Source organism: Falco punctatus (assembly GCF_963210335.1).
Source record: "Falco punctatus genome assembly, chromosome: 4".
NCBI classification, from domain to species: Eukaryota; Metazoa; Chordata; class Aves; order Falconiformes; family Falconidae; genus Falco; species Falco punctatus.
The window spans coordinates 63,156,929-63,182,040 of record NC_137583.1 but is presented as its reverse complement, the minus strand read 5'-3'; the positions used below and the strand labels follow the sequence as shown (position 1 = coordinate 63,182,040).

Here is a 25,112-nt window from a genome sequence, read left to right as displayed (position 1 = left end):
TATTTACGGTATTAGGAATAATGCACAACAGACACTGTAAGACCAGAACCAGACCCTTCTCATTTTTGTGGTGATGTGGCAGGGACATTCTGAGGCCACAATTAACAACATGCTTTTACCATTTAAGAGGCAAAAGGTTGAAGTGTAATATTCTGTACTGTTAAAGGTCAGAATTTCCTTGACCTCAGGCTTTTCTTATGACAAAAAACCACAACACAAACCTCAAACAAACAAAAAACAACAGAGAAATATTTCTTTGCTCATAACTGTAAACCAAATTTCCATCAACATCCAAACTAATATATCTCTTTCGCTCAATTACCTTTTTTTCTCATGTTAATACCAAAAATCATTCTCTGGATCTGGTTGGAGTTTCTCTGCTTTTCATGCATATTTCTTCCTTTACATCACGATCACACAGAGCTGCAACCAAAACCCTGCACTTTGCCACTCTATTTGCAGCCAGACCACAGCAAAGCTGACAGAGCACTCAGTGGTCCTGAGCAGGCTCCTGGTTTAAGACACTGTATTGGATTGTTTTCGGCCTGTTCCAAGGAGAGGCTCAATTAATTGCTCTTTCATTTAGCCTGAATGGAATAAATGTTAGCCCACCACTTTTAAGGAGCTTTGTTGTACCTCGCAGCATAACAATATTAATTGCCTCCTACAAGTCTTTTGTAAATGAGTAAATCACATGCTGCAAAGGCCATAATATGGAAGGATAACATCCTGTTTTGCCAGTTCATTTTAGAGCTGCCAAAATCATGCATGCATATTTTACAGTTGTGGTAAATTGTATGCACAGATCCAATTATTTAAATGACTAAGTATCTAACTGTGAACATAAATCACATATTTTAGGGTCTCTACCTACCAGTGAACCTCAGACAGAGAGAGATGTGTGCAATTTCAAAAGCTATGAGTTTCATTTGTTTCTAAAGAAAGATGAGTAAAACTGTTTCAATAGGTTTTTAGTAATTCATATTCTGTGTAATATACTATAAAACTCTATAGATCTCATCCAAACTGTGCTAATGTCATTGGCAAAACTCCCGTTGATTCAAAAGACTCTGACAAAGTCATTCTGAGAGTAAAAGTAATAGGTGAAGAGCAGGACTATTAACATAATTTGCTTTGTAAGAACTTCTCATCCTTTTTATTTACATAAAAAGTTAACATTTCCATTCCCATAAATAATTTAAATACCAACACAACAGCCATGGGTTGTACAGCAGCCTCTAGCCATATCTCTGTATGTGAACTTGCTCCTCTATGGGGAGAATATTAACCTCATTTTCTAAGGAAACGTCTCCCCTGACTGTCTTTACTGAAATGAATTGGTCTTGCCATTTTAGCAGTGACCAAAAATGATAGCATCTGTCAGTCTTCATGAAAATCTCTGTGTTTTGGATCCCACTAACAGTAAACAATTTTCTGAGAAAAGTCACTCTGGGATTCACAGCAGGGTTTGACAGCCACTTGTCTTTCAAGAGATTGCCCACTACTGAAGTTAACAGTGTCAACATAAATATGAACGTCTCTCTCCCATTAAAGGAGCCTGGAACATCTGGGTTAATCAGAAGGGCCTCCAGACTGAACTTCTCTGTTTATTTATAAGAGCCTGACTGCTTTTAAAACAATATGTTTGTTCTGCTGATTAATCTTTTCAGTGTGCCACTTTCTTCTAAATTAAGTGATAATCTGAAGGGATAAAAATACATACTTGCTCCTTATTGGTTTCATCTTGAAATTATTTTAAAGTGTGAATTATAACATTATTATCCTCTAAGTAACAAAGTACTAGCAAGACATTAATTACCTACTACAACTCAATGCCTCATTAAAATGATCCATTTTAATGACATGATAGACTGCAATTATTACTATTATTTTGTTGTTATTATTGTTATATCAGACTACATTAAAACCCTGGATCCAAATAAACTCCAGATCACTCCATTCCTTTTACAGTGTTCACCCAGTTTTAAATTTCTTATCCTTTGTCCATTAACACACCAAATGTTTATTTTGTTACAGTTTTTGCAGAACAAGGTTACTCACAGTATTTAGACAAACTAGTGTGCCAAGTCCTGTGCCCGATACATTTCCAAGCGATTTACAAGATGATGAGCAGTTCTCATCAAATGTACATGAGATTTTGAGCTTAATGTTATGACACAAATTCAAGAATTTCAAGCATGGTAAATGACACCTGATTACCTAGTTTTCATTGTGACAGAAAACTTCTAGGCAGCAAAAGAATCTTGGGAAATTTATCATCACATTGGATAATACTTAACCCTCCTATTTAGATCATCATAGCATCAATGAACACCAGATGAAGACCTTCCCCAGAAACCGCCAGAGAAGATCAGAGCAGAATTATGCCAAACACCAGGCTGGGAATGAACAGACTTTCAAAAAAATGAGGAGCCAAGAAAGTACAAGAAAATGTTGGGAGCGCATATAATAACCAAATGATAAAGCAGAGCAAAAGATGATCTTCATTTGTCATTTGTTAATCATTTGTCAAAAAAGTGACACGTTAAAGTGTTTGTACGTCCAGAGTGGTGTTTAAAGAGAGACAAAGAGACATAGCCTGAAGCAGGCTGGTCGGCAAGGCTCACTGGTACAGGGGCATTCTACAGACAGCGAGCCTGAGTCTGAGTCACTTGTGTCTAGGTTAGACTAACGCCCAAACCCCATGCCCTACCTGCCTGACTGGAACACGCAGCAACCACAGTGGAAATGGCACAGTTGCAACAAGGGAGACTGAATGAGAGGGCGTGTGCCTGATCCTAGGTTTTCACATCCCAAAGGAGTGAGTAGACATTTCTATCTTGTGGGATTGGTCCTTTCATTCATTCTTCCATGGATTTGGTTGGGGGCTGGGGGACACAGGATCGGACAGCGAAGAAAAGTTAAGCTTCACCTCTGTTTTTCTTCTAAGGGGACAGTTTTGTTCAGCCAACCATAGTAAGTGGTAGTGACAGAAGTCTGAAATGGGAGGTGAACATTCAGCAAAGACAAGTGCGTATCACATATTTTTAAATCTTTTTCCAAACCTTTCCTGGGTCAGGTGAATTATCTCTTAATAGTAACCTCAGTTAAATGAAGTAATGCTTCATAAACATTGTAAAAATGTAAATAAAATACAGCTTAAACACTTAATCAGTGACAAAGAGAATGAAATACTGTACTTATAAAGGGTTCATTCAGTAATTCATCATCAAATACCTAGACTATTCCCTTCCATTTGAATATACTACCATACTGGCAAAGCAGTAGGCAGGAGTCATTAGATTTTAACAGAGTTTTCCAAAGGGAAACGTTTATTTCACTTGAAGCATTTGTTACTACGTTCACCATAAGAGGTTTCTGTCTAGGCTGTATTTTGAATTAAGCAGCTTTGCAACTTCTCATCAATCCAAACTACATTTTATCTAAGAACCCACTGAATTAGAGAACATGGGGGGTTTAGCCAGTATAAGGGAAATAAATGATCCAGCCAAGGGACTTTACAGAGATTTAGAGTGATTAGAGGAACAACTTAAATTCAAATACATGGGGAAAACAGTTCTGTGGCCTACAGATTAATTTTAAGGAAGAAAAGACTCCTCATTCACATTGTACTAAACACAGTCCTAGTACACCTAGAGAAAACAGAAATCTCTGTAGAATTGTCTATATAAATTATTGTACAGGTTAATGTCCTCAATAAGTTTTATGTATAGATTAAAGACTGACATTTTACTGTTTGCATCCCTCAAGGCAAAAAAAAGAACAAAACCCAACCACATTAGCTCCTTTGGATCACAATTTTAGTCAGAAACCTGTGCAGAACACCTTCAAAAAAAGGATCCTAACTTTGTAGCTTAAAATCATCAGACATATGAATGGTGAGTTGACCCTCATACAGAATTAGGAAGTAGGGGTGAAAAACAGAGTGAAACAGCCCTGCAGCCCCCCAGGTCGGTGCAGGAGGAGGCGGGGGGGCTCCAGGCCCCAGAGCAGAGGTTCCCCGGCAGCCCCTGGTGAAGCCCACGGTGAGGCAGCTGTGCCCTCAGCCCAGGGAGCCCACGGTGGGGCAGATCCCCACCTGCAGCCCCTGGAGGACCCCACGCTGGAGCAGGGGGATGCCCAGAGGGGGCTGTGACCCCTTGGGAAACCTGTGGTAGAGCTGGCTCCTGGCGGGGCCTGTGGCCCCATGGGGAGAGGAGCCCAGGCTGGAGCAGCTCCTGGCAGGGCCTGTGGCCCCACGGAGGCCCTGGGCTGGAGCCGGCTGGGCCTGAGGGGCTGTGCCCACCGGGGGAACCTGTGCTGCGTCAGGGTGTGAGGAACTGCTGCCCGTGGGAAGGGCTCGCGTTGGAGAAGCTCCTGGAGAGCTGTCTCCCCCGTCTCCCGTGGGATGGACCCCAGGCTGGGGCAGGGCAGGGTGTGAGGACCCTCCCCCTGGGGGGGCAGGAGTGGCAGGGACCAGCTGTGAGGGACTGGCCGGAGCCCCCACTCCCCATGCCCTGGTGCCGCTGCGGGGCAGGAGGGAGAGAAGGCAGGAGGGAGAGAAATCAGGAGTGAAGTTGAGCCCAGGAAGAAGGGAGGGGTGGGGGGAAGGTGTTTTAAGATTTCTTTTTATTTTCTCATTTTATCCTCCTCTGATTTCATTGGCAATAAATTATTTTTTCCCCCAAGTCCAGTCTGTTTTGCCTGTAATTGCTTGAGTGATGTCTCCTAGTCCTTATCTCGACCCACGAGGCTTTTGTTGTATTTTCCCTGCCCTGCCCAGCTGAGGAGGGCAGTGATACAGCAGCTTTGGTGGGCACCTGGTGTCCAGCCACAGTCAACCCACCACAATGTGATAACTAACAGATATGGATTTCAGGCCTTCCAGGACTTTCCCTTAGTGCAAAGAGTGCAGCAAGAATAAAATAAAAAGGCTGTAACCGCTGTAACCGCACCACATTAATCCAGAAGGTGGAAATCACCCAAGTCTCTCTCCAGTTTGCAGATTAACAGTATAGGCAAGTTTAAGAAATACAGTTCAATTAGCTTACTAATGCCAATGATATTTTTAATGTCTGAGAAGGTGAAACTGGCTTGACTGGTGGTACGAGGGCAGCTATTTCCTGAGCTGTTACTATTTACCTGGTTTCACGACAACGTGTTAATACAGCCACATAGATGTCATCATCTCCAAATGGCCCTTAGGGCAGCCTGTGCAAGGCAAGAAAGAAGGTTCATCAGATGGGGAAGTGGTTATGGGACACGCTGTTCTGCCTGCTAGAAATCACACCCAATGCAAGGCTGGGGGTAGTGTAAAGCAAACAGACTCCATTTAGTCCCAGGAGAAAATACAAACTAAAGGCAGTGAAAAGAATTCATATGCTCTCGCTGGATCCAGCCTATAGATCGCAAAACCTTTTCCTTATCTATCAGACAGAACACTGCTTTTATGCCTGATAGAGCTTCAGGCATTAATGCACAGCAATCATCAGTCATCACCATCAATCATTTAAATGGTATAGAAGACTTTGGTTAATACTTTTGTACTTGAGTGATTTTATCAATCACACAAGTGCCCTTGCAATCAAATCTGAGGCATCTTTTGTGACGGCAAATATGATACTCCTTTTCTGACAGATGTTCCATATTTTGAACAGAAGAAGTGGATTTCTCAGTCTGAGGGGAAATAAAAGCCATCTAATGGTTGCAGGAAAATCAAATATCAAATTATCAAGTGGTGCTGTCATATCTTCATGAGTCTCAGAGGAACAGCTGGAGCCCAGGGAAGGCTAACCTGTGTGCATGAAGAACATCTGTGAGAAACCAGAGAGAAGTAGACTGAGACTTCTACTCCCTGTTTCTTTACCACTTTGAATATTCCTGGGTTTTGTATTACTCTGCTTCTAGCAGTGAAGGCTTTTCCTTCTTGGCAGGAGCCAGGAGACTATCAAGAGTAGGAGCAACATAATTTTCATATTTTTTGTAGTTGCTGTTCTTTACCTGGGCAAAGGCATAGTTGCAAGGAGAGCCCCTTTCTACGTAGCCTTTACCTTAAGGGTGTTTGGTGCAGAGTTGGGCAACTTGTTTGCTAGAATAAATACCTCCAATGAGCACATAGAAACAGTTTGTAACAGCCAAACATCAGCATTCCAACAAGAATTCTAGAAAATACCATGATCTTTGTTTACTCAACCATGTCAGATTTAACCTCTGAGTCCCAGGGTACTGCTTGCTTTTCCAGCAAAGAATATCACTAGACCCAGTCATAGAAGACAGCTCCTGCAGGTGCCAGGTGAAGGCAAGATCTCTACCTGGAGGCTTGAGTCAAACAGAAGTAGCATGACAGCAGCTATCTGTAAATAGAGAGGATTTGGAACTTGCTGACTTGGAAATTATTTTCAGGACTGTTACCCTGCACAAAGATAAGAGTTTAGGCTGTACATCTGTACACTTCTGAATGTGCCAATGGTGAAGTGCTGATTTAGCCCTCTGCATAAGGAAAGCGGCTCTCAGGCTGGCCCAAGTGAGACCAAGTCTGGAGACTCGGGCATCGTATCCCTCCCAATCAAAGCAGTGGGGATGGCAGGAATACAATACATAACAATATAATAATTACATAATATTCTACCTTATAGCAAAATTACTATATATGTGTGTTCATATATGTTTTTCAACTGTTCCTCAAAGCAAGTAGTATTAAACCTTGTGTTCTTTTTAACCTTGTATTTTTTCTCACATAGGAACACCTGCAAAGATGAAGCAGCAGAATCGATGTTAGGACTTGAAGACAATTAGTTTCTGGGAGGGTGGTTTGGCCCCGGGATATCAGCAGTGTTGTAGGAAATGTAGAAAGCAAAGGAGCAGATGCATGAAATAGATCTTGGTTGTTTGTAAGAGCTAGAGCTTCCCTCCCACTCCACAGTTAAAATGCATTTCTGGAGCAGGGTCTTTGTCTTGCACCACATGCACACACACCTTACCTCCTGCTGGAGAGTGGGGAATGGACCATAGAAACCATGTGCTGTGTGTTTTAAAATCGCATCATTCTGAGAGCAGCCAATGTTTTCTGTGATTCAGACTTAGGACTTTTAAATACCTGAGATAAGAAAAATAAAACCCACATTGTTTCAGAACATTGCTAAACTGCTGGAAAACAATTGCTCACTTTTTTTCCAACCTAGGTCAAGCAAAGTAACTTATTCTGCTGAACTGCTTTAGGTGGAGGTTAAAAATAAACAAATACATGAATTGTTCCAAGACTGAGCCACTGTGGGAGGTTTTCAACATTCTTTAGACACTGAGAATGTCATTAGCCATTGAACTGGTTACTGGACTACCAGCATTATAATAATAATATTAGATTAAATAATATGTATACATACACTTAAACATTTGCGCACACATCACCCACACACATATGTGGGGTGTGTAAGTATAGCTACAGACATAGACATAGATAAAGATACACAAAATGATAAAGGCAGCCAACAAACACTTCAGAAAACAACAGGAATTCTATAAAACTGAAACTGTCCACTTTACACTTAAGTACTTTAAGTAAGTACACTTAATTGCAAGGGATAAAGACCTGACTGATTAGGGACTTCCTCAAAAACTTTTTTAAAACAGAGACAGAAAATACTGCCTTTAATTTTGAAAATGTCCTCTGTGGGATTTCTTTTACAAAAAAGGTCAAAATGCTTAACATGTCCTTGGTAAACAGGGAAATTAGAGAAGTCTGAGAATTTATCTAAGTAACATGCAAATTGAAAAGCTTGATTTTACATCACCAGGTGAAGCTAGGTTTTGAGTATTGTCAACCTTCTGCAGAAAGCTGTGGAAGACATTCTAGCTTTTGAAAGAGCTCAAAAGATGCAACTCAAATGCATAGCAACACATTTATTGAATAGAAAGATTTATGTATAGAATCTACTATTCTATTCTTACACAACAATATATTTATATATATAGCATACATACCTATCCATTCATTTATCTTTCTTACATATCATATAAGATATTCAATTTTATGGAACTGTCATAAAGCATGAAGTAATTCATATTCTGCATTTTACAATTTCTGGCCAAGTAAACAGATACTAGAACAAGAGGCATTTTTTATTGTTTTTATGTTATCTATCCATCTATCTTTCTATCTATCTGCTATTTATGCCAATATTGTTGAACAGTAAGTTTTGCCCACAGCTATGATTGCATCTTCTCCATATAATTAGCTAGAGATTTGATATAACTTTGAGACTAAAACTAAACTTGCTCATTGTTATTTATTACTATTATTCATACCTTAGTTATATTCATCTTCTAAGTTTGCCAAGTTAAAGGGCATCCTCATTTCAGAACAAGTGAAGATTTGAATATCAGATAATACAAATTGATTTTTGTTTATCTCTAAAAATGACATAAAATCAACCATAATAAATGGCACAGGTAGACTTGGTATTTTAAACTTTGGATGGCTGCATGATTTTAATCACCAGCAAAATAACTTCAGAGTATTTTACAGTAATTAGAATTATTGTTACAAGGAAAAAGGACATGAAAAATAGTTATTTTTTGAAATAACCCTCCAGCAACAGAAGGACAGTACAGCAAATTCTAAAGATTTCTACAGAAAAGAACTTATGCAAAATATATATGTCATAAATTACACTTTCTCAAATAATGGCTAAGTTTATTTTGAAATTCTTCTTTACACTTGTAAAACAGTAAGCAAGAGACAGCTGGAAATGCACAGAACATGACTTAGGAAAAAAATAACTCTCCAGGGATGATTCATGTCCCACCCCTCCTGCAGCATTGGAAGACGCATGCCCACTCTTTTTTTCCTTTTTTTCCCTAGACACAAGAAGCAGCCCCCAAACAAACTGTGGAAGAGAGGAGGAGAGATTTTAGGACCAAAATTTCATCTGTTTATATAGGCAGAGTTCTAGTTTTTTAAGAAAGAAGAGTAATTGTACCCCATTTATGTTAAGTCTACTTAATTTGAATTTCATGCACTGAGATTAAAGCACAAGTGAGCCAAAATACTTGGTGCAATTTATTTTCACTTTGTCAGGCCAGATCCTGCTTGTGTGGAGCTATTAAAAGTAATGAAGCTGAAAATCCACAACTTCTGTGTGCAAGCACAGCACAGTGAACGGGCAGTCGTTCTGGGAAAAAGAATATGATTTCTCATGAAAGAAGTGTTGAGATCAACTCACAGTTTTTACAACAAAGATGTCTCTTACGTAAATTTGCAGGACACATGAGATGCACAATGTGGAATGGCTTCTTAAGGCCAAAGAGTACATCAACTTCTTAGCTTTTTTAATAGTCTGAATTCTTGAGGAAACTAGGCTTATATTGTACATACATCTATCCACCTATCTCAACAGCTTTGAAGCTATTAACTGATTTAATGCAAATTTCATAAAAACAGATATCTCAATCATAATAAAGTATTTTGAGTTTTATGAATATAGCTAGTGCCTCACACAAAACAAAACTGCATTAAAGTTTCTACTACAGAAGGTCTTCATCAAAAATCCCAGGAAGGTCAAACTCAGAACTAACAAACTGCAGAATTCACATGTGTGAGAGCCCCAGGAATTCAAGCTTCTTCAGTTTTCCTGCTCACAGTTTGCTTGCATATCTTTTTTCATCTAGGTTTCTGTTGTATTTGTTTCAGACTTAATCATTAGATAACTTGGTTTCTAAAAAATTTTTCCAACATGAACACAATTCTGAGTTCCCTGCATCTGTCCTCACAGTTCTTACACGCTCATACATAGAGACATGCATCTTTTGCCATCTTCTAATTTAAAATATTCTCCCACTATCAAAGCTTGCTTTTCATACCTATATAAAACAGCTTTCATTAATTCTGCAGCTTTGCATTTATTTTTAAGTCCACCTTGTATTTTGACTAAATCAAGTAAAAAACATCGAGGGTATATGAATGCTAAAAAATCAGTATCTAAAAAAAAATAAATTTGGAAGATCATCAGTGACACTTACTTAAGAAATGAACTAAGGAATACTCTATGTAGTTAAGATGTCAGTTGCACAAAGACCCTACATACATACTTAGATTTAAAATCGGCTACCTTGCTATGATTTTGAGTCCATGGTTAACTATCTGGGAAAACTGGATTTGCTTAAGCATCTAAGTTTTTAATAGCATTATCCTGAAGATCAACTCAACCTGACATCCAACATTTTAGACTTATTTGTGGGCTTTGCATGAAGCAGGTAGGATTTTTCGAATTAGAGGTGAAGGCCTCATTATAGGATTTCTATTCTGTTTCAGACTAAGCCTGCAGTACATCATCCTGCTGCCACCCTCACGGTTCATGAAACTTTGCTTTTCCTACTTGGTCAGAACCAATACACAAAGACCTACCCTACACATAGCTGCTGAGGAACACACATTTCTGATGTGTTAATATGGTATCCATTGCAACAGGCTGAGGCATGGGGCAGGGCTGTTGTAATGCACCTCACTGTACACAGGTAAAAGAGGATATTTCCCACCCCAGAACACCCAGCATCCCAGAGGAACACCAGGTACAGTAGGCCAGGACTGGCCAGCCTTTTTTACACTACCAGCAGCATACCATAAGTTTCATACTGCGAAAAGCCATGAGGCACAAACTGTTTAGGAGAGAGGGAGCTAGCAGTATTGCAAAGAGGACAACTCTTACAGGGGCCTATCACTCCACTGCAGGAAGCTCTGGGAAGGTGCACCACTGGCATCAGCATCAGCCTCAGCAAGAGGTACATATCACCTAGAATAGATGTCCTGCAGCTAGTCATATGGTATGACAGTTACATTTGGACAGCTTAAGAGCCAAACATGAACCATCCTTGCTACACAGAATATAAGGGACAGTGCAGTGGCTGTTTCTTTCCAGAAAAAGGTCAATGTGTTCCAGTATCCTGCATCCAACGGTGTCCAAAAATGGATACTGAAAGAATATAAAAATGAGACAGGAGATGGTGATATTTCACCAGCACGTTCATCTATTTTCCATTAACCTGTGCTTCAGGGATTTCCTGAGTACTCTGTAGGGTAACCTCACTGCTCAGCAGAGGTCTGTACCCAAGTTGTCCACCCTAGGTTGTCTTGCATTCTGCAGTTCTAACCTATTTCAGACATTTATTTCAGGATGAGATTAACTGAGCCTTAACTGGCCTATTTCTCTCCATCAGTTGTGAAGTGTATTCAGATGATTGGCTCAGATGTCATTTGATAAGATGCCACAATCCATTGTGCTTAAGAGCCCTAGAGTTATAAGGTTATGCCTTTCTCAATACAGGCAGAACTATAGTTTCCACAATTTCCATAGCAAATAATTTCACAGTTTAATGAAAGACTGTGTAATAAAGGACTTCTTTTTACTTGTTTATCAGTTTGCCTCAGGTAGAGGAGCACAGGAGGAAAATTATATTAAACGATGATTTCAGCATACCAATAATCAGTTCATCAAGGATTGTGTCATCCTAGAAAAAAAAGTTTGAACTTTCTTGGAACAAGACAGTGATATGTAAACTGAAGAGCCACAGGAGAAATGAAACTGAAAGATAAATGCTAATTGAATGCTAATTATCAAGGCTAATTTTATTCTATACATTACTAATTATTATCATGTAACATTTTTTTTTAATCCATTCCCACCTAAGCAGAAAGGCTGCTTTAAGGAGTTCATCCTTAAATACAAAATACTATTTTTTTTTACATTTTCATCAGTGGATTTCTTGTTTCTTGACTCTCACTTATTTTTGGAAGGAAAAAAATATTTTCTAATACTTCTACAAACTTATAAACAAATCCCCAAAATAAACAGTGGGTATAAAGAAAAAAGAGTGGAAGAGAAGTAGGAAAAATATTTCCAGTATGCTTCCTGGTCACATTTATTAGGTAACCAGACCACATATTGAAATGGCTGTACAAAAAAGTATGAAATATGGGAGGAGTTTAAGTATTGTAAATGACTATGGGCAGCTTGTACTGTGGTGAGGAAGACATTTAAAAGTTACCATGTGTGGAGCTGAAACTGAGATTTGAAACGATTAAGCCCCTTGTGGGTTTGGGTTTTTTTTCCCTCTGGATGGAAGAGGGAGATGTTATTGCACTGTTTTATTTCTTTTCACAAATCCTATTCCACATGATTTAGTTAGTTTGAATGTGGTAGTTGTCATATCAACCTACACCATTTCACAGTTGTTTGAGACATGGGCTGTCGCTCTATGAGTTCATACTGATTTAGATTCAGGCCTGTGGCACAGTTGATTTTACCAATAAAAGATTTCATTTAAATTTCACCAAATATCTGTTTTGCGCTATTTTGCACTGAAAATATGAATCCATTTTCATTATAGCTACATAGGTTTTACTTATTTGCATCATAGCAGACTAATTTTTTTACTAGGTAAACAAAATGTAGAGTGATAATAATACCCTTGTTCTGCAGCACTGCCAGATCTGTCACCTACATTAAACATTACCTACAAAAAGGCCTATTTTCTTTTGCTGTTTGGAGTAGCTTTCGCATCTCATGCTTTAACACGTATCTTCTTTAACCAGCTTGCCAGCTTTCTGATCTATCACAAGTGCTCACCCACTTCACCATAGTGCTAGAATCAGCTGGGATAAATAACAAATATTTGGGGACAATGAGAATTGCCTGTGTGGTTTGTTCTGTGGTTTGTTCTTTAATGTCTTTGTATTTGACAGTAAGCTCCTGGGCCTGTTGCTGGTATACCTGGAATGAAATGCCTGCAAGCAAATCTTTTAAAGAGGTGGTATAGACTCTTTGGATATAGGATCACTGAGCCCAGAGAATGTATACCCTAAATATATCAAGCCTCACCTTTAATCTTACTTATCATCCCAGCATTTCAATTAAGTTTTTCCAAGCCCTCTTAACTTCACAATAGCACAGTTTCTCATTTTCAAGCTAATATTAAAACCAGACAATTAATGCCAATTTGTTCTTCTGTTACACTCTCTGTTACTTTAAATCCTCACACCTCCTGGGAAGATTCTAACTCTTTTTGCTTTATTTTCAATTTTGCTGTGAAATTAATGCCTTCTGATCAAGGAGAAGATTTTCCCTGATGAATATGCTGAACTCATTTCTGTGAACAGAAAATATATCTGAAAATCACTAAATGTACTGGACAGATGCTTCTGCAGTGGTGATGGACTGATAAACAGCAATGGGTCCCATTACTGACTAAAAGTGCAGGCTCAGGTTGCAATTAAGACACAGATTTAACTGTGCAGTGTCTCAATTCCTTGATTTCATTGCTGACTAGACGTAGAAGTTTGGTGGCATCTGTGATGCCCTAGGGAGATGGGGATGGAAGGTACTGTTGCAGATATCTGCAGTGTGGCATCTGATGAAAAACATGAGGGCATCTCACACAGCACCAGGCAGCTCCAAGATCCTAGTCAGCACAGAGTCTATAGTTATTCAGTAAGCAGATAAAAGCATATATTTTGCGATAAGCTAATTGTTTTCTAAGCTGTATAAAGTTTACAGCCAGATGCCTAATCTTAAACTGATAGCTTCTTCTAATACTTCTAATTCAATGTGACTCTATGTGAGTTGGACCAACCTCTGTGCGCTACCAAAAGTCAAGCAGGTGAGAAATCTATAAGCTCAGTCCTATTTTCTTAATCACTCTCTACACTGAATTTTACTAATAGCAAATCAGTTTTCTGATTATAAGCTTAATTACACTGTCTTATCAAAAGAGGGTACTTTCCCCATTTGAAGGGCTTAGAAAGGCTACAGTGATACAAGCAAGCATCCTAAGGGATTAAAGTAAGGTAGGAAGCTTCACCCTTTCTACAATACATTACCTCCAATCCAAGATCCCATGTATCTGTTTTCTTTTGCTGATCCAAATTTCTGAGAAGCTGACAGGGCCGATATATATTTATGGAATGGCAAAAAATCCAGTGATTCTGGGACCAAATAGGTTTAAATCTTGCCTGGACCCATGTGGAAAGCAAAAAAGTTAGAGAGGTAGGATGAACACATCAGGGAAATACAGAGTGGGAGTAGAAAGGGATTCAGTAACAAAAGGTGGGGGCAAGAAGGGTATCAGCATACTACAGATAATTTAAGCATGTAATTTCAAATATAACATTTTTTCAACCTTTTTTCTAATCCATTTTCAGTAGTAATTTTAAGTCAAAATTAACCACATCATCAAAGTTACACAAGTCAAGGTAAAACCCAGGCAAATAAATAACACTTCTAATTTCTCACATGACTCTAAGGGCATGGTGCAGTTTAAGAAGTTTTAGTTAAATAACATTAAGGATATACATTTCTTTTGATTACTTTAATAAATTCAAAAACTAAAACTTAGTCTTTAGCTGATCGCAAGCAACCAACGTCATTCTCCTCCTTGGGGAGGTGTACTCTCCTTGTCCTCTTCCACTCCCTTCTGCTCTATAAAACATTCTCCAGCCAACAGGAGTATCTCTGTTCACATATTACCTGATTAAACTCATAAAAGCAATGTTCAGGAGTCAGTATGTTTTTGGTTAGTGCTGTGTAGTAGTGCTTAGACATTTATCTCACGTCCGAATCAGCAAGCTGTTCCAGATCTGATTACCAGCCTCTACATTCTTCTCCTAACATCTATTCATACTACTTTTTCTAATGCATATAGCCATGTAAGTCTGTAATAAAACCTGAGATGTTGCATATTTATTCCTATTTTTCATGGTTTATTATCCTGACGTTTCAAATTGCTCTGCTTAAACTTTGATAAGTGTGGTATTATAGAGAAATCAAACTTTTACATAAGAAATTGCTTCAATTAAATGTCAAAATAGACATAAAAATTAACTTTAAAGCCATCTATGCTTCTTTCTAAATACCCTGTGCAAAGGTTGACTCAGGAAAGAAATTCCTGCTCAGCATCTCCTCCTTACATTTCAATGCTATTTTCTAACACTGATATTCAGTGTGGTATTTCAGCATTTACTGTATGTTGAATTTGATTTGTAAGACCAACAAATTACTGTTGCCTTTTTTCCCAGTGTCAAAGCCTATTTAAATACATAACAGAGTGTGTAAAATCAAGCCTTGCAGGGTGCCTTCTGTAAACATAAATTCTTTATCTGTCCCCTTTTTCTTTCATCTTTTATAACTCCATTCTTTTTCCCTTACGTTCCCTGGGTTGTGTCCAAATACAAACTATCTCCTCATATAGCCATCCTAAATATTTATTACCTGTGTGATCTTTTTCATTTCCGTGTCTTTGTTTTACTCTGCATATTTGAACTACTCATATAATAAACTTCTATTACTATAGACCCCCTTTTACCATATTTCTCTTTCTTATCAAACTCCTTTGATCTTCTTTCATTGCATACATCTTTTTCCTGAGCTTGTGTCCTCTGACTAATGGCACCTTCCTTCACAAGCCAGCACTCCCCTGGCTGATTTCTTTCCCCTAAAGCTCATTCCCAGGATTTTTTTCTCCTTTTCAAACTCCTTTATTCCTATTCCCTGCTAATCCCCTGATCCCCATCTTGCACTCACCATCACATATTCTTCAGTCCCTTGCTGTTTTACCACATCCCCTTCAGCAGATTGATAGTGCAATTTTAAGTGAAACTAAGAAACTTTAATATCGCTCTGATCCTTCTTGGGTTTAGGCTTTTGGATAGAGCTAGAAGCAAAATGGGAAGGGGAGGGAAGAGAGGGAGGGATAGGAGAGGAACAGCTGAGGAGAGACAGAAATGCAAACTTGGTAGCTCTTCACAGTCTGTTGATTTCCCAAAGAGTGTCCGCTCAGCTGGGCAGCAGAGCAATGTGAGCCACCAGATGTGCTACTGTAACGCTGGTGTCAACAAGAGCTGTTCATGCAGCTTTTGGCCAGCACATGATGCAGGATGTCATTGCCTTTCTGTGTAGCCAGGATGCACCCCACCAACTTAGCAATGCAAGGATTTAGAAAACAGAGCAGGATAAGTAAACAAAGAGTAGAACTGTCTATTAGGAGGACAGGCCTATCGAGGAAAGCCCCAGCAAAGTCAACATGGCAACAGAAAGGTGGTTGTCTAGCTTGCCAAAGGAAAGCCATGTATTTATTGACAAATAAAGGTAGATCTACACTGCAACAAATTTCTCTCTGCTGGCAGAGACACCTTAATTGGAAAGTCCATACTGCATGATTCTGTTTCGACAGTGCCCTAACTCCACTCACAACACCGAAGACAAGAAGCCAGGCAGCTCAAGGCCAGCATCCCAGTCTGCTGCCCTTCTAGACTTGATTTTGCCATGGGTGGAATATCACCTCAGGTATCCCTCATTTATGTTCCAAAGCATGTATGGCACTGATGTGCAGATTTATACTTCTGATTTTCTAGATCTTCTGGTATTAATATTTTCAAGAATCCAAAAGATGAAAATAAGTTTGTTGTTGTATATAAAATGCTGTTCAGTAATGGTGGGAAAATTTGTATTCCTGAAAATAAAATGCATAGCAAGAAAGGAAGGATATATGCATTGCATTTGTGCTAGTGAGTAGCACAGATGAGAATGTGACCCAGAAAGGGGCTTAAACCCTGTGTAAGCACTAAGATTTGGTATTACTTTTATTAAGCAAGACTCAGACAGGAAGATTATTCACGTGTTATTCTTTCAAAAATTTGGCCTACTGTGTTACATGTGACATAATTAACAAAACATTACAGCATGTTTCAATGAACCCAGCTATGTGCAATTTTCTCCAAAGTGTGATTAAAGAAATGATTGGAGAGCAAATGGAACAGCTTTTACTGAGACAGCTAACAATGAGACACATTGGATTCTTATTATCTGCTATTAGCTTTGGCTTTCAGGTAGGAGAAAAATACATTTTAGGAATCATTCAGTGTCTTATTAAAATAAGTCCTGAAACATGCCGGTTGGTCAGAAAGTTGACTATTTGTTTTATTTTACTTATTTTCACAAAAAATATGGACCCTGTGGAAAGCTACTCCAAAAGATTTGTTTAAAAGCTCAGCTCCTTAGAAATCTCGGCATATTCCACAAAGAAGCAGAGACATTAGCAATAGATGGAGCTGGAGTTAACACTCTAATTTAGGGCTTGAAAGCTGGGTTCTGTTTTTGACAGAGTGCGACAGTTGTAAAACCTTTGGCAACTCTTACACAGCTTTCAAAATCCCTGGCAGCTGCGTACCTGCTTAGTAGTTCTGGGCCTTTGTCTCTTTCTGCCTAAGTTTCCAGGGTCCATTTTGAATGAAGTGAGAGTTTATCACTCTGCTGAGAGTGCTGATGCCCCAGCTAATGTTGCCAACCATGGAATAGGTGCCTTGGGTCTGGGATCCAGCCCAGTCTCCCCTGTGCCAATTTGCCTTGTATTTAAGGCAACCAGCAAACCGTTACAACTTCCAGCTGTCGTGCAAGGCTGTCTTCTTCTTTCTGGAATAAAATCCTGAGCCTATTGGGAGGGACTCGTATCAGGAGCAAGGAGATGCTGTCTCTTTAAGAGGCAAGCCACCCCTAACTTCTGCCAAACTCTGACCTTGAAGAGGGAATCTCTGTCTCACTGGTCTTTCACGGGAGTTTATGTTCCCCAGCTCCCAGCCCTGGGTTGACTCAGCCTCACACCATTCAAAGTGCACCAGCCTGTGGCACCATGCACTACAGATCATCTATTCCTGCTCTAGATACTATCATAACACAAATAATCATAAATGTGCCGTGTAAACTGTGGTGTGATCCCTCCCTGCAGTGCTAAAAGCCTTTTGCTTCTCCCCATTATTCTTGGAGGTGAGGATGCCCAAAGTACTATTCTAGACAATTGACTCTCAATTGCACTCCTCTTTTGTGAGGATACTTACTTGTTCCTTTCTGCTTTCAAATTTCAGCTTTCTATTTTTCCTTCCACTTGCTGACTGTACAGTGCTTTCTGCTTAACTGAAAGCTTTTGCAGCTAACTGAGTAAAGCTCTACATTTGTGGTAGACCTGGAGGGTTAAGTCCATTTTCCTCAGAGAACTGAATATTACTTCCCACTGCAAGAGAACTTGAAATTGTCTTTAGGAAATTAAAACAATTTAGTATGTGGCATTGCAAAATGTGTTGTCTGAGGACAGTCAATATCCACAAAAAGAACCACTTGCCCCTATCAAAAACCTCAACCCTTCCCCTGGAAAACAACTTAATTCTGTCATTCCCCTAACCTCTTAAGGAGCCTGGCCTCATTGAGAAAACTGTATGCAAGATTAGGCCCAGGAGTGTTTTCTCAGTCTCTGTCAGCTTCTTCTGTGCTTCTGCTTAGAAAATTTTTTAGCCACTGTTTGGTTTTCCACTACAGATATCAGTACAAGGAACAGTACACGGATTCCCCACATAAATCCAGAGTGTTTTAGTAAAGCACAACAGCAAAACTGAGACAGATGTAGGTGTGTTGACTTCCATGGAGTGTGTCAGCTTTCACTTGCTGAGTCTAACAGCTGTTGATGGTCCTTAAGAACTTGCTTAGAAAGAAGAGTCTGCAGTAGATCATGTGTGACTTCCAGACAGGATTAGGGAAGGAAGATTACTGATGCATGGGTTTACAAGGAAGGCAGGTGTTTTGGTTTCACTGCAGCTAATTGCACCACTCTGCACCTGTGGGCCACATTCATGCCCACCTGCATTTGAGATTTTAAATTTAGTTACATTAACCTCACTATTTTCCCACAACTGGAGATCTGTAAGAAAAACATCGGAAAAAAGAAGACTGGGAAAAAAAAAAACCCAACATTCCCATACAAATTAAACCCAGTGCCAACCTCCTGGGTCAGAAATTACATCTTCTACGTAGATGGTTCACTACCACTTATCCTGTCATTTCAATGCCTACAGATCATTTTTAAAACTGCCTGCTTTTTGTTGGAATAGCCAACAGTGGTAGAGCCACTGGGCTTTGATTTCCTTTTGCAGGGAAGGCTCAGGTCTCAGTTGCTACCTTTCATGTTTCCTGTACTACTAATGACTACTGTGGAGCTCCTCTCTGTGGGAGCTATGACACAGAGAGCCATTTCACTACTGCTACGAGACACATTCAGTTGAGTTCCTTGAGTGTATATATCACTAAAACAGTAGATTCAGATAAAGCAAGGCACATAATTCTATACAGATTTCAGAAAATATTTTCTACTAAACTGCAATAAGAAAATGCATCAGTAAAAAACACTGTTTTAAGGAGGGAAAGTAGCAGGAGCCACTTAATGTATTAGCCTGCTACCAAGACAGCCAGTAAGTACTGCATAACTGTTCACTAAGACACATACATAAATTAAAACAAATGAAGACATCTATTATAACATCTGATCCAGACTCATGTTCTCAAGAATCAAGTTATGGAAGCCTGTCTGAAAAACTCCCTTTTTATATAAGTAATATCAATAGTTATCAACTTTTTGTTATCTGCCATTTACAAGAGTACTATGAAAAAACAGCCAGTGACTCCCGGCAGGAGCATATATATTTTTAAATGCATGACAAGGCCAACTGTTTTACTTCCAGACACAACCTTCACTATCACTGAAATCCTTTTTAATATCAGAATGGTACTAGAGGTGCTGAGTAGTCACAAATCAGCAAGAACCAGACATTCCTTTCACAAGCTCTTGGAGCTGGATTTAGGTGCTCAACTGTAGACACATGTGATAACTTTAACCACCACTTCTTCATAGGGGTTATTTTAGACCTATCATCTCTCTTGGATAGTGTAGACCATGTGGTTTTTCTGACACATAACGAGAATGTTCTTGCAATAGATAGATACACTCTTAAATCATTATTTTCCTTTCATTCCATATGGTCTAGGTGCCTTTGACATAATTTAAAAATACAGTGCAGCAGCACAATTTAAGATAAACCACTACCAATAAGCCAAGCAATTTAAAATCTCATATCACCTTCGCTTTCATACAAGTCCACCCAACATAAAATTCCTCTCAACCTTCCTGGAGGAAAAAAAAAAAAAAAAAGAACTCAGCAATGTGGCTTAAAATGTCATTTGAAATTATACAGACATTCAGTAGTAAAACAGTTGACTGAGATATTTGATCTATAACATCACTGCATGATAGAAAACCAGTTGCAGAGACCACAATCTTTCAAATGTAGATAATGAATTAAAGATATGATTTTGGATAAATATAAAATGATGCCATTCTGGAGGGCTGTCAGTTCCTTCTGACTCATAGCTCCCCTCTTCAATTTCCCCTGCAATGGACCTACATATAGCACTTCTTAAATCCCAGAATCATCCCCATATGAAGTTCTCTAGTAGACTACTTTGTCATTTCTTTAAATCTTCAGCTTTACGTGAATTGTGTCCTTATCAAAAGCCACTGGAGCAGTTAAGAGTCTGTTCACACGATGGGCTCAAATCAAGCCCTTCATGGAAAGTTACACACTGCAGTGCCGCTATCCTTCTGACAATGGCTTTATATCACTGTTTCAAATGATCCAGCCATAGCAGTCAATCTGTTAGCATTTTACACTTACTTTTCCTAGGTGCAAACAGTGAAGAATTGGGCCTTCCGTCACTTCCAGCTTTCATAAGGTTTCAACAAACTGGACAGCATTTTGCCCCTTGTTTCACCCCTGAAACTACATCCCTGCCACAGGTTCACAGCAGCGTAACTGAGCACAGCATCTGGCAGAAAGCCCAGAATTTGACCTGGCAGGTTTATGGCGTATGGAGATGATATTAACACACATCATGAGCCAAACCTGCACTCTGGCTGCTTAATAAAAATGCTACCACCTCCATTGTTACATTTAACCTCTTATACTAACAATAAAGCAGACCAAAACGCTAAGAACGAGTTAGCCCACAAAATTTACTATTTATCAGCCACAAGCAATTTGCATTTTGTAACCCTTTTTTACTGTTAATAACTTTTTGAGTAACAGCAACTGAACAGTAATAGGTGGACCAGCAACATTTCACTGTACATTTAGAGCATTTATTAAATTTCCATGTGGTTGCAGAAGCACTAGAAAAATGTATTTACAGAGTGAAAGTTTCGCTTTAAGTTAATACAAGGCGTTTACTTAAGTATAGACATCATAGTAAACAAATGGTTTTCAGTGCCATGACTAATCCATAGTTTTTGGAAAGAATTATTTGTGATCTGATCTTTTTTCCTCACCTAAGAGGCTAAAATAAAATAAAGTAAAAAAAAAAAAAAAAAAACCTAAGTTAACCAGACATTCTGTTTGGATTAAAAGAAAATACTTAATTTACCTTGGGACTTCTTAGCTGTTTCTGTCATTAAGTATTTTAATAAGGAATATCAAGATATTCTGAGATATGGAATGATTTCAGGCAATGTAAAAGATTAAAAACATCATTCATTAGATGAGTGGTCAGCATGCAGTGGCAGAATGGTCACAATTCATTTTCTTGCCTATATTCAGCTAATTCTAATTACCCAGAAGGTATAATAATATGTGAAGAGAAACAAACACGTACCATACATAGATTTGCTCCCTGTCTTTGCCTACATTATCTTCCCAAGCCCCTTACCACTATTCCTTCAGCCAGGTGACTGTATTTGACTAACAGCTGATCAAAACAGCACTAGTGCTGGGATGAATTAACATCAATTAGCATTTAAATTGCATGTTTAAATGAGTGTGTTAATGGATGCATGCAATTTCTAACTCTCTCCCTTCCACTTCCAGCCTTATCTAGTGCCAGAGATTTGTCAGACAGCTCGTATCAATCTGCCTAATCTCAGATTTAGAATGCCTGCTCCCCTGCATACACTTTACTGGACGAAAATAAGGAAAATTCTTATAGATTGGCTTTAAATTTACAATGGACTTTGACGTACATTTTATCAACTGCATCTGATTTTACAGCTACCTTTGAGAGGCCAAATATTACCTGATTTACAACTGCTTCCTGGTGCCTTCACATGTGCTGTGCTTCTTGCTAGACTGGAGGAAATTTGGCCCTGTTTCGCTGTCTGTCTGTATGGACGGCAGTCTGTTACTGCCTGTGCCATGACATCTCTCCCTTCCTCTTAGGTGAAGCTCTGAATATCAAACCATGGTTCCTAATGGGTGGTACGAGTAAAATACAAGAGAAAATTGCCTACTGGTAGTTGTTAGTGCCATGAACGAATTCATTCTAATCTGCATACCAAAATTTTTACTGATGGATATTCTGGAGTTTTAAATTATACAGAGTTCCTCTTCCCTAAGATGGATTTGTAGTATCACTGTATTATGCGAGATAGCTAGTGCCGTTCATGGCATCATTATTATATTAATTTATTATTTTTTTTATAGAAACAAAGAATCTGTACAACCTCAGGTAATAAGATAAAAATAGGTGCTACGGTAAACCAAAAATCACTTCAAAAGGTTTTTCTGACTTGCCTGTCAGTTCTAGCTCCAAAGTCAAAACCACATCAGTCTCACACAGACTGTGAGCTTGGGAGCCCAACCGGAGACCCAGCTTCAGTACCTACATACCCCATACGCCCACACAGTGCTCAAGTAGCACACCAAGCCTGATCTCCATGTACTCAAGATGCCCGGGGACAGACTAGCAGGTGTCTGTAGGATTTATACAAGGCAACTCTGGGAATAGATGGCTCCATAGACGTAAATAAGACTACCTCCAAATTATGGTATCAACAGTAGACATGAGGGTCCAACTGCTTAAAAACATGGGTCCAGCTCTGGACCAAACCAATACTAAAAATATAACACCTATACAAATACTGTATCAAAGCAAAATTTCAAAAGCAACTTTATATATCCACATTGAAATAAAAAGCATCAGAGACAATAAAAAACATTTCAGACAGATTTGATGGGAATCATCTAATCTACAATTAACTGAGAAACACCACTTATTACAAGAAAATTGCAGTAGGCAGAGAATTGTAGATGAAGTGCAGCAGCAGTTGCAATTCTGTGATAATTCCATTTTGTTCTGCTGTCTGGCCTCAAAGATGTTATGCTATTCTTTAGATATTCCATGTCTATGCACTGTCCTGAGGTTGATTTTTTATACAATAGATGAAAGCTCCTAAGTTTTTCTTGAATAACATACTACTACGGCAAACCGACTTATCAAGGTTAACCATTCTTCTTGCCTACTACCTTCAAAAATTACATCCTCAAGAGAAATTACACAACTAAGTCAGATAGTGTGGGCAAATTTAATTAACTAAATGTCAGAGTCCACAGTTTTTACAGATGACATAAAGAGAAAAAGGGATAGGGCATAACCTTGAGGTACTTGTTATTGCTGCCAAATGCTTTAAAGGATTGTTCACCTGGATATGAAGCTTTCTGTCTGTGGCCCAATTAATATATGTGTGTATCACAGCATGTCCCTCAAAAGGCAGTTGCAATGTGATGTTTCTTACTCTCATTGAAGAAAGCCCAGGGTGTAAGGGAGTAAAATACAAAGGGCTCTGCCAGAGCAGCTCTGAGCAGTTCTCACACTCATCAGGCAGGAGAAATCTGGACCCAGTGCTGCTCCTTAACTGCAACCACGGTAGGGAAGCCCAAGCTTTTGCCCAGCTCAGGTTTATGCTGGCAAACGGCCAGAGACCTTGGGCTGGCCACATGTTTGCATCAAATCGTAAATCTGCAGCTACCCTCTGCCTTACCACGGCTGCTAGAAGCTAGGCACCAGGTTGCTAGAACCTAGCTGCCCCAGCTAAGAGAAGCTGGGCAGCAGGTCCCCAGACATTGTCCTGAAGCTTTTTTTTTATGTCACAGCATACACTACCTTTGCAAAAACAGCTGTGTGCTCTAAATACTGAACAAGTATATAATTTCCTGTTCCATCTATACTGGTTTTAGGGGAGACAATACAGTATTTGTCCAGATTTTTGTAAATCCCAAGATTGATTAAAAATCTGTCACTGACTGAGCTCTAATATCCTGCTGTTCTGAGCCAGTGAAAGCTTGAGGTGTGAACATTAAGTTTTGCCCTTTGCTCTGGGAGAGAGAAAGGAGAACACTAATTTCATCAAGAGCAGTCCCTCCTGGTCCCTCGTGGGAGCCCTTGGTGCCCATCCACTGCCATCCCATGGAAGGGGACAGCACAAATTTAGCACTTGCTTTCCCTCAGCGATGCACGCCCATGAGGTGCAAAGCCTACACAGGACTGCCAAAGAGTCAAGACTTACTTGATGCCATGAGATCATTAAAAACCATTTAGCTGGAATGACCCTATGAATTGCTATTATGAAGAACAGCTTAAAAGAAACTTCTATACGTTTCCCAACAAACTTACTACAGTGTACCCATAGTCATTTAAAACTAGCCTGGGAGTGGTAGATGGAATCGGCAGGAGGATTAAAGAGTTAACAAAGTTTCATAAGCAGAATGGAAAATGAATGAGGAATCACAGAGAGAAATAAATATTAAACAGGACTTCTAAAAAAGATCTGCAGTAAACTAACCAGCCTATGGTAAACTCAAGAATAAAGAGGAAGAAAGGGAGGAATAGAATGCAATGGCTTATAGGAATAATTCGGCCCTAGTAAAATTCTTTTTAATGCTTATAAATGACACAAATATATCAATTCTCTAGTCTGAATTGTCATAAATAAATAAGAAAACAGCCTTCAGACTATAAGTTTTTGGAATCACAACATAAACATAAACACAAACATAAAATATTTTGGGTTTCTTTAAAGAAAATATTGGATATTAATAGGTGAACATAATGGTCGGTGGCAACAAGATATTAATTATTAAGGTTTAGCAGACAATACTCTATATTTGATATTTCAGTGAGATGCAGTAAGGTGGAGGGTTTTTATTATTTTTTACTGAGAAGTCCATAGACCCATCTCTAAGGATTTATGGGAAATATAGTTGTTATTCCTAGGCAGAAACAATCTTCAGAATTTTCCAGGCAGCTTCATACTGAGAGAAATTTTCCCATAATGTAAACACTGTTGGGAAATTGTCCTTTCTAGACATCCTTTCTTAGGCTCTGTTCTGATAGGAATGAGCTAAAATAAAACCATAAGAAGTGAATATGCACAAAGAGCATTTGTTGTTTGATTCACATTCCCCAAAGACTGTTAATGCC

The 25,112-nt window shown here is 39.0% G+C and overlaps 1 long non-coding RNA gene across 1 annotated transcript in view; it reads right to left on the bottom strand.

Moving 5' to 3' along the window:
• Nucleotides 1-775: 775 nt before the first annotated feature.
• Nucleotides 776-25,112, bottom strand: part of LOC308062895 — a 209,440-nt gene continuing 185,103 nt past the window's right edge. Inside the window, exon 2 of the long non-coding RNA XR_013927738.1 lies at nt 776-25,112. This exon is cut by the window's right edge and continues 15,515 nt beyond it. This is a non-coding gene — a long non-coding RNA (uncharacterized lncRNA).